The 14,032-nt window shown below is 43.3% G+C and overlaps 1 protein-coding gene across 1 annotated transcript in view; it reads right to left on the minus strand.

Moving 5' to 3' along the window:
- The window catches only part of EPB41L3 (erythrocyte membrane protein band 4.1 like 3), a 207,961-nt gene extending 196,991 nt beyond the window's left edge, over positions 1-10,970 (minus strand). Inside the window, exon 1 of the mRNA XM_075920939.1 lies at positions 10,831-10,970. The gene's annotated coding sequence lies outside the window, so the exon portion shown is untranslated. The remainder of the gene's footprint in view (positions 1-10,830) is intronic.
- Positions 10,971-14,032: the final 3,062 nt, after the last annotated feature.

The following is a 14,032-nucleotide window of genomic DNA, read 5'->3' on the forward strand; positions in this document are numbered from 1 at the left end:
GTAAGTCAATAACAATGTCATTGTTTTACATTACAGAATTGTTTCTATCAATTGACTCAATAGATTGAAAACAAAAATTCTCTCCATAAAATAACCTACTACCAAAGAAACACGCTAGCATAACATTTGGAAAATAATTAAGGTTTAGTAGTGGTCTGTCAAAGATGATGCATTCTTCCTCTAAAGCCCTCATTGCGATGTCATGTTCTTGCATTCTTTTCATTTGACAATTCTAGGTAGCAAAAACTGCATCTACATAGTGCACAAAAGGAATACCATTTTCATATATAATACACACCTAGCCCCTTAAATATTGAGATATATAGAGTATAAAGATTGAGCTAAACCCACACACACTGGTAATTTTCATGATCCTATCCAATGTGAACTGATTTACTGGGGGCTAGCAACATATGCAACAGCTTTGTGGAACTGAGAGCTAACTTCCAATCTATAAGTAGTTATCATATCCACCCTGAAAACTGTTGAAATTCCAAAATACACTGTAACCACAGCTAAAATAATGCAGGTTTTCTATCGATTGGAGCTGTCAAGAAGTACCTGCATAGCCAAAAACAAAAAACAAAAAACATCCAGAAAAGTCTTTCCCATTAAAGCTTAAATTTACCCTACCCCATCAATGATTTTGTACATTACTGGTAGAGCTTTTGTATGCAGGGAAGTATAATTTTACTCTTAACTCCAGCTAGCAAGTTGCCCAATAGAATGCTTCTGAAGAATTTTTTAATTAAATGTAAATATATCCTGAAATAGTTAACTAGCATGCTTTTTATTAAATTTGGGGGATAAAATTATTCTGAGACACTGTACAAATTTCTAGATGTCTCTCCGACCAGCCATAATATATTGTATGCATGTAACTGCAGAGCAAAGTCTCTTTTACTGTATAATCTGATTGTTCCTGGAATTCAAGGGAGAGTTAGAGGTACTAAGTGCAGAGTTACTATACCAGATAAAAGGAAACAACATGGACTCTAATGAAAAAAGAACAAGAAATACTAGTTTTATTATACTAGTGATTGGATCACCACCCTTCGCCTGCACAATTCACTGCTAATACTGAAAATGTGCCAAAAAGACAAAGGTTATCCCATCTGCTGTCAGAGATTTGTGATTATCTTCCCATCAGATATTTTTGGCCTGCTCAGATTCTTCAAACCAAGAGTCTTCAGAAACTATAAAGCATTATAGTAGGCTGCACTGTATCCATATTGGGCTGTGATCTGATCAGATCACTCAAGCTAAGCAGAATCTGGCATGACTAATATTTAGATGGCCCGAAGAAGAAAACTTTGAACTCGAAATTCAGAAGTTGTATTTTTTTTCCTTCTGACATCGCACGGATTTAATATTCTTAATAGGACATTAGGGGGAAAATCATCTACTGGCTCTAAGGACACTGCAACCAGCAAACATGAATAATATTCAACACTCCAATGGATGGTAGTTGCTGTCTCCTCCACCCTATCCAAGTAACTCTAACATCTAATACTATGGAAGTTAAAGAATGATTGTGTATACGATGGTGAGACAAAACAGACAAGTTATAAGCAAAGGAAAAAAAAAAGACAGCATGGTGATAAATTCCTTGACAACTACAAACAAATGTTTCATCGCAACTCCCTTTGTACTGCCTATGTCACGTGTTGGCCTTGCCCATAACATTTTGCAAAAGGAGAGGTCAGTTTAGTGTCTGGGCTGTATGCCAATTTGGCTGAATTACAATTTAGTATAACTGAACTGTATTTTTAGTTGGAAACTGTCATTTCTATTACTAAAGTGCTGTTATAAAACTGCCACGTTTCAGTTCAGAAGTATACACACGTAGCTGGTGGTTGAAATGAAGTAAAGCACTTTGAAGTGAAATGATATATAAATTATAACAAATTACTACTACTAATGTGCTACGGATTTGTAACATCAAGGATTAGATTTACTACCCAATTCTTGAACCCTGGATTGTATTTATGAAGTGTAATATTATATTTATTCAGTAGACAATGGTAGTTAGCCTCACACGCGTGCGCGCGCACACACACACACACACACTTTACCTTGTTCTTCAGTTATTTCTTTCACACTAACCATATTACGATTAAGGATGTTAAGGACTAGTTGACTATCCAATAAGCAAATGCTTATCAGATAGTCCAGTTGACTAGTCGATCCCCCTCCCCCCGCCCCGCCGCCCTTGCTGCCTCTATAAAATAGAGGCAGCAAAAAGGGGGTGGTGGAGGAAGGAGTACTTCAAAACTGTAGCACAGCACAGCTGATCCCAGGCTCAGCTGTGCGGTGCTGCCCCTTTGAAATGCTGCCATGGCGTTTCAAAGCAGCAGTGCCGCATGGAGCCTGGGGTCAGCTGGGGAGTCAGCTGATCCCAGCGCCGCATGTGACATTTCCATGGAACCCAGGATCAGCTGGGGAGTCCCCAGCTGACATCAGGTTCTGGGGAAATACTGTGTGGAACCTGAGGTCTGCTGGGGAGTCCCCAGCTGACCCTGAACTTCGTGTGGCATTTCAAAGCAGCAGCACAGCATGGAGCCCGGAGTCAGACTTCCGGGCTCCATGAGGGTGCTTCAGCTTTGAAATTCACAGGACTCTCGTACATTTCAAAGCAGGCATGCTCCAGCGGGAGCTCTTGTACATTTCAAAGGAGGAATGCGAAAGCGCCTATCTATTAGTCGAGTAGTTGATGGAAATTCTATCGACTACTCAACTAGTAAATTAACTGATACTGTACATCCTTAATTATGATCAGACACTTCTCATTTCACCAGAGCCAGAAGAACCCTGGGTTTATTGCAGCAACAAGACCTTCTCTAACTCAGGCATTATGGGTAGGTATCCAGGCTATATCTTCATGACCAGCTTCAGCATAAGTAACAGTTCTTTACATCTACACTTTATTTTGTATATGACCATGAAGTATTCAAAAGGAATATGTAGACAAAATTGCTTAATCTATTTTAATGACAGAATTGCCACCTATCACCAAAAGCTCTAATGCATTCGTCATGAACTGAATTGCTGGCTAATCAATTTTTATACTGGGGTCCTGCAAAAGCAGAAACCATGTATTGGGTTGTTATTGTTAATTCAAGCCATGTGTACTGCCACACCTCTCAGCTCCTCCACATCCAGCACACTGGTCACGAACTCAGAGCAAGTGAAGGGACCCATATGAAATGTGTTCAGCCTGCTCATGGGTTGCCAGATTTTTCACATCAGGCTTACATTTCTGAGTGCAAAATTGTACCTGCAACTTTGGTCCCATGGGTGAAAGATGAGGAAAGGTGTCAACGAACAAGAAAAGCATGAATGAACTGCAGATGCAAAATGATACCCATATTTCATGGCAGGTACAAAGACAGAATTTCAGTTCACGTCTACAATGAAAAGCCTACAAAATGTCAAAACATACTACTGTATTGGAAATAGAACTATATTATGTGGCATAAATTGCTGAAGAATCCTACTCACTCACCATATATTATGTACTTCAGTGTCACTGGCTGCATTGCAGCAGGTGCTTGCTCTTGCCTCATTTTCTTTAAAATGACCACAGACAAATTTCCACTGGGTAGTTTATCCTCCCAGAAGAGATGACAAACAAGCAGTTCACTGTTCACTCTCGAGCAATCAGTGTAGTAAATCTCCCACACTTACCTTCCTTGCTTGCTTGCTTTCTACCCACACAAATAAAATTATCAAATATATTCTCAAATGTGTTCCTCTTTTTCTCACATACACATGTAACTGAGGATACATATGCCACCTTGGTAGACAAGTTCTTGTAGCGTATACCAGGGTGGAGAAAGAAGCTGTATTGCCCCCTTTTAGGGTTTTGCTGATGGTCCTATGAACTTTTTTTGGAAAGATTTCTCATTAATTTCTGCCCTCAACTTTGTGACATTCTGCCCCTACGCAGATGGCTACCAGCTATCATTACTATCCATAGAACTACCCACTAGCTGTGCTTAGCCTTTGTAAGTGAAGGTGAAACTGTCCCCAACAAAAACAGTAGCCATTTAATCCCTCTGGAAAGGCTACACAGGTCACAGGAGAATGTAAAGGTGTAAAGAAGTGGGTGTGAGAGCAAACGGAGTAAGTATCAGGAAAACATGGGGAAGCAGCAGGCTGATAGAGCAGTTGAGGGAAAGTGCATGGGTTGGGGAGGGGAACACACATGGGATACAGTGAAATGTGGCAGAGTAGAGAAGAAGAATGTGAGAAGAAATAGAGGGGGGCAAGTGACTGTGGGGAAGCATGGAAAGAGGTGATTACCCCTATGATGACCTACCTTGTTTAGGAAGACATGGAAAGGGACAGAACAGTAAATTCCCCACAGCTTAGTCTGTAGAGGGTATGTCTACACTACCACCCTAGTTCGAACTAGGGTGGTTAATGTAGGCAACCGAAGTTGCAAATGAAGCCCGGGATTTGAATTTCCCAGGCTTCATTTGCAGCTTGCCGGGCGCCGCCATTTTTAAAGCCCCGCTAGTTCGGACTCCGTGCCCGCGGCTACACACGGCACGGAATAGGTAAACTAGCGGGGCTTTAAAAATGGTGGCGCCCGGCAAGCTGCAAATGAAGCCCGGGAAATTTAAATCCCGGGCTTCATTTGCAACTTTGGTTGCCTACATTAACCACCCTAGTTCGAACTAGGGTGATAGTGTAGACATACCCTAGGAGAGGCTACATGGAGTCCCCACATAGTGAGCAGAGAAGCCTGCGTTTCTGAACATGCATGCAAGAATCCGTTTTGAACCTGAGATGATTTTACACAAATTATGGGTGGGCAGCTCCCCATTAAAATAAATAGTCAGAAGGCACATGAACAAGGGCGGATTTTTAAAAACCTCAAGTTTGAGGCATTTCATGGTTTTTGGATGTGGGTGGTAGTAATATTGAAGAGGTGATAGGTAATTGCCCATGTTTTCAGTTTTTTATTCTCATTGCTCTCCTTCCGTACTCTGTCTCTCCTCCTTCACCCTCTCCATTTGTGCAAGACACCACTTATGAAGCTGAATGTGTTGGTTCAGCTCCAGGCAGCAATTTTAGGGTCAATTGCTTCTTCACCAGACGCTGAAATCACAGTTTTTCAGGCATCAAATTAGCTGTGAATGTTTCAGAGGACAGTGGATTTTTATTTTATATTTTCAGTATGGACCTTCTACTCACAACCCACAGAAGAATCTTTTCTAGTTGGAAATATTTATCTGGGAAATATTTATTTAGTTTCTATTCCGAGGACCTAATTCCAACTTACAGTCTTCATCATATAGTGCCAGTGTACTAGTTGTTGCATTTCCAGCTAGTCTATTTGATGAGCAGATTTGTAACTCATGTTAAGCCACAAATCTTAAATAAAGGAGTAAATGTTTGAAGTGTCATGCAGAATTTAAGACATTTACATTTTCTATATGTGGTAAGCTTTTGCAAATGTAAATTTTGAAGTGGGAAGCACTGTCAAAATAGGGTGCTTAAACCTTGGAAATAACCCACAATAAAACCAGGAGTGCTATGGATATTCAAAAAGGGACATAGCAGATTGTATAAATCTAATGCTTACTTCACCTCTCTTGGAGCACTGAGGTAGAATCTGAAAGGTCTTCACAGCTTGATATTGGGCTATTGAACCTTAGTGCGCACATTTGAAATTTAACAGAACACTATGTGAGTGAATACGTAAGTAGATAGGCTCAGCCATTTGCATTGTCCTTCAATAAAACAAAGGTAACACCAAATAAAATACTGATCCCAAATCCCAAAATTTCCTCTAACTGCAGCTAAAAATTTCAAAGCCAAGATTACTGTTTTAGTCTACAGCCACACTACCTCAAGTTGAAAGGTCATCAGATCTTACAAGCTAAGCAGAATTACTTCCAGATGCTATTTCGCAGCCCCTTCCAAGAATACCCCAGGTGGCGGTGTAGAATGTTACAATGAGTCAGCACTCAAACTTCTGCATGATTATTAGGGACACTGTGCAATTAAAGGGCTCGTCTTTCGACCACATTTAAACCAAGGCACCAGTTGTCATTAAATATTTCATACCACTCTTGCAAGAGCAGAGTTATTAGCCTTGATGCCCAGGCCAAATGCCAGCTTGGGTCATTATATATTCTAGCTACATATAATTTCCCAACAGTTTCAAAATTTTCCTCAGTTCTTGTTCTAAGCTGCTGCATAGTGTTGCTGGGTGCTCTTAAACTACTGTTGCATTCCTTTCTAGAGATGGCAGTATTTCAGAAGATAAAGTGATTCCTGCATACAATTTATAAGTGCTCAGAAGTATTTTTGGAAAGGAAGGAATATAGTATAAGATAATAAATTTAAAAATAGAGCTCCATTAGGCTTGAAGCACACCACACTAGCTTTTAGTTAGTCTTAATAACCTGGGGCTTTTGAACACATACATGAATGGTCAAAAACAAACTCTTCCTACTTTTAGTAAGGTGAAAGTTGTCTGAAATGACAGATTCTGTCTTTGGATTTTGATGTTCATTTTTCTTAGATTTAAAATGAAGTCTGATTTCATCTCTAACTCAGATATCATGATAATTTGCACATTTTGAAGAGGGCTGTCCTTAGGGATGTGTGGGGCTGTTTAGAGCACCTGAAAATTTGGGGGCCCCAGGCGTTAATGTCCACTCTCCTGCAGGCTTCTCATCAAGCTGCAGTAGCCAGTGGTGTTAGTCTTCCTTCAGAGGGGATCTAGTACTGTAAGTTAAAATAGTGATAGAAATGTAGCCGTGTTAGTCTGGTGGAGCTGAAACAAAAAACAGGACTATGTAGCACTTTAAAGACTAACAAAGATGGTTTATTAGGTGATGAGCTTTCGTGGGCCAGACCCACTTCCTCAGATCAAAATGATCCGAGGAAGTGGGTCTGGCCCACGAAAGCTCATCACCTAATAAACCATCTTGTTAGTCTTTAAAGTGCTACATAGTCCTGTATTTTGTAAGTTAAAAGTGAGAGTCTTCCAGACTGCCAGACCTATTAGCACAACACAAACTCCTAAAGAGCCATTAAGCAGTAATGAGGTCACTCAACAAGCATTTGCCAATCCTGTTATCTTCAAAATGTACTGACAAAAGCAACAGTGTAATACTGTAATATCTGATTTCTCTTCAGATCATATAAATCTTTTGCCTTTTTCTATCAACATGTTAGTCTACAGGGCCTTAGATTTGCTTTAAAAATATTTTGCAAATGTGTTGTTAAAGATTATAAAAATCATCTCTCTAAAATATCCTTGTATAGATTTTAAGTGCACATCTTTAACCTAAAATATTTAGATCTGCAGACAATAGCTTTTAAATAAATCTTCCAAAAGACCACTCTTACCTAAAATATACATACGAGCATGGTTCGGCATTAGGCACTACTGTAATAATACTGTGTATGGCCCCACAAATCCTAAGGGCAGCCCTGATTCTCAATATACCCATTTTTCAAATAGGTACTGCCACTAGGGATTAAAAAAAAATCTCTCCTCCAACTAAATGTCCCACCAATCTCTATTCCCCTTAAAATCAGTTTAAAAACATCAATCTAAAAATGTCAGTTGTGTACAGCATTTCTATTCCAAGTACAAGAATGCCTCACATCAGATTGAAAGATGCCTGTCCAAGGTCATTCCATGTTCCAGTAGGTTTGTTATGAAGTTCTGGAATGGCAGATAAGGTTATGTTAGATAACAAAGTGCCTTCCTAAGCTTGTTCTAGGCAGCAGTGTGCAGCCAATGTTTGAACAAGGGCCTGCTACAAAATTCTCCTTCTTAGAGACTATAATAAATCTCATGCTACAGAATTTATTGTTGCAGCAGGATGGGGAGGGGAGGAGAAATCAATTCATCTGTTTTCCAATGTTCCTCTCATAGTTATAACCAGGGAAAAAATAAGACCATCTGGCAAACAACCTTACATTAAATGCACTTGTTGAAAGTGGTCATATTTTGTTCCTGAAAAAAAAAAAAACACAAAATGGAATGCATGGTATTTATAGAACAGTGCAGTGCTCAGCTTGTGTGACTGAACTTGGGAATGCCAAGTGGGAGGTCTTGGGGGGGGGGGGGGAAGGAACAGTTTCTTGGAAAAATGTTCTTAAACACCTGATGCTTGCATTCTGATAAAATCCTAAAGACAAAAAAGTTTGTTCTTCAGAAGAACTTTAAAAATTCTTAATGAAAATTTTCTCGAATTACAAAACCAAAAAGGTTTTTCATGTTAAAAAAAACCTGCACACTTGTGAACATCATTTTCAGATCAAGAGCATCAATGCCTGTGCTAAAGTATTCTATCTGTACAACAGCAGAGAGGGCCTATATGTGAAGAGGAATTAATCATACATTGGAAGTATACGGTATTTGTATTACTAGGAAAGACCCATATGTATTTGGCTAGAAGGATAAGCCAGTGTTAGATTTTTCATGAAACTAAAAAGATAGCGTAGGAATCAACTTAGTAATATTTTTTTAAGAGGCTAGCACTTTCCTGACTGTTGACACTTCCTTTAGGAGAGTATCCCCAACTCTATGGAAATGTCTAGGGTAGTGGCATCTAGGGAGTCTTCTACTTCTATTATACTACCAGAGGCAAAGCCTTTTGCCAGACACAAATGCAGATGTCAGGTGTTAAAACAGCCCTTACCAAATAACTATGGGAACACATTTTAAATAACACTGGAAGTCCCAAATGATTATTTTGCGTCCTACAGTGTCAGGAAAAGTTTAAAAAATAGCTTCCCAATGCTGAACTGTACAAAAAGGCAAACTTTAGAATGCTCAAGATATTGTACTGAATTTTACAATCTCTTTCACAATTCATGTGCATTTCAAAATGCTTCTGAAAGTCAGCATTGTCTCTAAAAACTCATTCCTGGTGCAATGAAAGTTAAGATGTTTAGAATCACATCGTTCATTCTATTTATCTTATTTTCATGCTAGGACACTTCCAATATTAGAAGTTAACTGTGTGTATAAACATATTTTGTAAAAACAAAAATGGGGGGCCAAGAAATAGGCCAAAAATTAGTAAGTAAGCTTCCATCTAATCCTGAAGATTGCATTCACCCTGTCAGTTTAACCTACAAAGCTCGCAACTTATTAGGAAATGCAACTTCTGCAGTCTTCTCAAAAGCTGAAATCCTCCAATTTAGCTTAGATGTGCAGCAAATAACTTTTTAGACAATGATTTAAAACTGTGTTACTTACAGTGCACTGTAATCCTGGGTCCCAGGCACCTATACACTGGGGCTCTTTTGATCAAGAATAGTATTAGAATGCATGTAGTAACCAGCGTCATGCACAGAGGTAATAAGTTGTTTGTGGAATGCTGCGAAAACCTTCAGTAACCTCCTGTCACTGACACACCTCACCTTGAATCTGCTGGTTCAACTTTGATCTCAGCTAATCATCAGCGCGCTACAGCCCCTACCCAGTGGCTATTTCTGGCTCGCTGTATGTCTGGAAAGGACAACTTTCAGTGGAATCCCAGCCCTACCCTTGAAGCCCATCTGAACGATCCGCGCCTCCTTTTAACCAAAATGAAACGCCACTCCCCAGCCACTAAAGGCTCCGCAAGACGCATCAGCTACGCGCTCGGACAATCAGCCAGTCCATTAGCTCAGGCAACGTGCCCAGCATTGCCCGTAGGACAGTCACGGGAACCAAACAACATCGCTGCCTTCCAAAGGAGAAAAGATAAAGCACACACGCTCTCGAAAGAGCCCGCTCCGATTCCAAAGCGATCTTACCCTGGAAAAACGCTAATTGCGGCTGAGGATAAGGAGAGAGCCTTTAGCACACTCTCTCCTCCAGCCACTCTGTGATAAGAATAGCTAGAGATGTAAATAGCCACCTACAATCCCCTACATCCATCCATTAAAGCCTCCCGGGTGTCTGTCAATTAGGGCACATTATATAAACGGGGGAAAGGGGTTAGTCCCCCGCAGCCAAGGGATTTCAGAGAAGAATTTTGCAGCAGCGGCTCCCCAGCTTACAGCCCTGCAGATCGCTACAGCCTAATCGTCTACTCTACTCTACAGAGTCATCAGCGCCTTCAAAATAAGAGCTCACCACACGCTGCCAGCGCAGGACCTGGGAGAGCAGTGAAGTCCATGAGCACACTACCCATGATTTCACCGGCACAACGAAGCGCTAGGAACTCGCTTCCGCTGCAGCCCCTGGGAGCTTCCCCACGGCGGGCTCCGGCTCGGGCCCCTCTCGCCTTGGCGCTCGGGAAGCGAAGAAAACAAGGGAGCCCACAGGAGGATCCCGCCCCGCCGCCGCTGACAGCAGTGGGGGCGGCAGAAAGCAAGCGCGCCGGCAGCGCAACTCCTCCGGATAGCGAGGGAAGGGGCCCGCGGAGCTACACAGCAGCGGGGCAGCGAGGGACAAGCCGCTTTGCACAGGAGCAGGGAAATCGGGCGGCCGCTGAAAGCTGCGGGTTAACCGCGTAGAGCCCGGAGGGGCTCCCCAGCCCCGGCAGAAGGAGATGCACCTGGCCGCGTTTGGGACCGAGCGCCGCTAGCCGCCCGGGAGCCCCACGCCACTGCAGTGCGAGCGCGCCGGGCATGGAATGCTGGCGGCGGGGCCACAGAGGGCAGCGCACGGGCAGGGCTCTCCTTCCAGGGGCGAGGGGTGCAGCCGGCAGCCCCCCGCTGAACAGCCCGCAGGAAGCAGGCAGCGGCCGGTGTCCAGCAGCCTCCCCCACTGACCTCAAGCCAAGGACAGTCACCGCCCAGCGGTTCCTCCACCAGGGCAAGGCGCAGGGGAGGGGGGGGGGCGGAACTGAGGCACCTCACCTGCGGGGTAGGCAGCTCCTCCTGCCGCTCCGGACCACGCTCCCCTTCGGTCCTCTCTGCAGGACCAGGGGGCGCAGGGCAGCCCAGCAGGGGCTCGGCCCCCGGGAGGACACGCGCGCCCGGGCTGCTCGCAAGCGCTCCGCACTCAACGCGCCTGGAGCCGAGCTGCGGCGGCACCAACTTCCCTCCTGCTGCGCTCGCCGGACCCAGAGTCAGCCCCCGTCGCGGCGGCCCCGCCCCGTTCGCCCACCGCGCCTCCCCATTGGCGCGCCCTGCGCTCCCAGCCCGCCCTCCCTGCAGCGCGCAGCCCGCGCCCCCTGCCTGTGCTCCGCTTGCCGCCGCTCTCTGCAGCAGCGGGCGTGGGACGTGGGCGAGCGCGGGCTTCGGGGAATTGCCTCCTGCATGACTCACGGCTCGGCTCCGGCAGCCAGAGAGAAAGGAATTTGCAAGTGGGGGAGACGGGAAGGGCTGGAGAGAGCGTCTGATCTTATTTACACCGGTGGAACCTTGGGGAGCTAGTCCGGATTCACGCGCAGGTGGAGTGACCATGCTAGCCCATTGGGAACCCTCAGCAAGAATAATTTGGAAGGCCTTACCCTCAACACGACACATACTAATAATGAATAGGGAGTCCAGATGCTTGGGACCGTAAGCAGTTGCACAGTCTACTTACGCCTCGGACCGGTCCTGCCCAAGTGATATCAGAATCTAGTTCCAGGCTGCTGTGAGCTCTGAGGATACTTTTGACTAATTGCATAATATCAGAAAGTGATAGAGACAGTGACTCTGCTTCCCTTCAATCCCTATTCTCATTTCTTGATCATAATGCTCTGCAGTACAGAGTGGCCAGTCCTGTTTTGATTGATTGGTCCTTCTAGAAAAATCAGAGGGCTGGAGGCTGTAAAAGATTTCCTCCCACACCTTTCCAGAAGTTGTAAGAAATATGCATGGAAGTTCAGTGACATATTTGCAGGAATCATTTTACAAACTCCACAGGGAATAGAAATTAGAACGGGAAAAGATTACCATGACCTACTAGCATCTTCCTGAGCTAAGCATGGTAGGAACAAGTCTCAGCAGCATTTTTGGAAATAGTCTGATAGATCTGATCATTTTGGAAAAGTCCTGCAGTGGAACACAAAATACTTTAATATGATTAGTAACATTGGAAAGAAACAATAAGAATCCATGTAATGAGTAAACAGGCATCCAGTAATTAACCTGTGGAAGTAACCCTGAACTGATAATAGTTAGCACTGGTGCTATGGATCTGGTCCTTGTATTTTGTGGAGAAAATCTCCTATCTCCCCCCATCTTCCATCTTCCCTCAGCAATCCTGCTAAAGCCCTTCTTTTGTCCAAATTGTGGCCAGTGTCAGCTGCACAAAAGCACTCTGAGGTAAGGAGGAGAATGGAATGGAAAAGGCCAGAGACAGAAAAGAGGACACAACTGTAGTCATGCAACCCTTGAGTCTGTGGGCAGCTTATGGTCCCCACATATTTGGTAAATACCCCCCAACAAAAGAAAGAACTGTACTGTATTCTGCATGAATCACCCAGAGCACACAATTATTCTGATGCTTTGGGTCAGTAATAATATAGCTCCCTTTCATAAGAGTAGGTCAATAAGATCCATTTTGTGCCCCTCTCTACAAAGGTATATGAGGTAAGGGAGTAGTCACAAGTCACTTCCTTCCTGCTGGGCAAAAGGAAAATTGCTGCATTCAGGAAGCACAGAATGGTTCAATGCCTATGTTGTCTATAGTGATACTGAGTAGAGACAAAGCCTTCTGCCTTCCCTCATGAAGCACGGGCCAGTAGAAGGGGGCACCCACTGTAATCTTACAAAGTTTATAGTAGCTCCACATTAGCTCCTAGGAGCACTAGGTCTGTCCTAGACAAGCCTACAAGAGCTCCTGCCTCAGCTTTGGCTTTCAGTTCCCCTACAACGGAGTCTGTTCCTTAAAACTATATGTAGCCCTAAGATTCAGAGGATGCATACTCTGAGGATCAGTGTGTAAGCAAGTCATGTATCAGTGACTAAGCCTTAGAAATCCTTGTTCTATAGGACAAGCTTGTTTCATGATAAGCTAAGAAAGATGTTCTTAGTTTGAGTCAAACTCAGGCAGGTCATTTTGATTTAGTTGAGTGTCAAGTAAGGCTGCTGAGTGTTTGAATTTTGTTTTGTGGGCAGCTACATATAATTGACATTGTGAAACTTTCCAATTTGGAGTCTGACATAATGGATTAAAAAAAGCCAGAGAAAAAAATCTAGTAAATAGCTGGGTAATAGCAATGCCTTCATTCTTTCTGCTCCTTGGCAGAATTTACATGGAAACTAATGTTATAGTTCTGCAATAGGATGCACAAACATGGACGTTTATGTGTAAGTAGGGTCCCAGTAAAATCAGTAGGACTGTGCAGAAGGTCACACCATCAGGATTGGGACCAAAAAGAACAGACCAGTCTTAATTCTGAGCCTTAGGTCAGACATAGGTTCTCACATGCTGTGTTGATAAGGCAAGTGTAAATACCTAGATGAGATTAGTTTGCATGATTTTAAAGTCATTTTACATTTTCTTTCTCACCGCCAGAAAACTGAGCAGATTGTGGATTTGTTTTCCCAATTGTCTGAAAATAGTATTTTCCCCCCTTTCCTCAGCTGCCTCATAGTAAATCAAAAACAGAATAGGGAGACTTTAGGTACTATCAAAAGCAACAAGGAGTCCTGTGGCACCTTATAGATTAACAGGTGTATTGGAGCATATGCTTTCGTGGACAAAGACCCACTTTGTCAGATGTATGTCGTGGGTCTTTGCCTGTGAAAGCTTTTGCAAATCCAGACTAACACGGCTACCCCTCTGATACTTCAGGTACTATGACACACGCTTGTCATATTGACAGAGACAATGGAGCCTATGCCAGATTAAAGAACTAGGCCCAGATCTTCAACTGGCATAAACTAGTCTAGCCTCATTGAGTTAAACACAGCTGTGTAGATTTGCACCAGATTTAGGTGGGGAGTGGGGAGACTTGCAAGTACACCAGAGTAGTGGGAGAAGCTTAGGCCTGTGGTAAAAGAAGTAGCCTAGGCTTTTAACTGGGAAGATCTGAAAGAATCAAGGGAACCATTGTGCAGGGCATATCAGACGCAGGAAGATGGCCATCAGGGAAAACAGTTATATAAATGCTACTACTGATAA

The sequence above is a fragment of the Pelodiscus sinensis genome, chromosome 2 (genome assembly GCF_049634645.1).
Source record: "Pelodiscus sinensis isolate JC-2024 chromosome 2, ASM4963464v1, whole genome shotgun sequence".
In the NCBI taxonomy this organism is placed as follows: Eukaryota; Metazoa; Chordata; order Testudines; family Trionychidae; genus Pelodiscus; species Pelodiscus sinensis.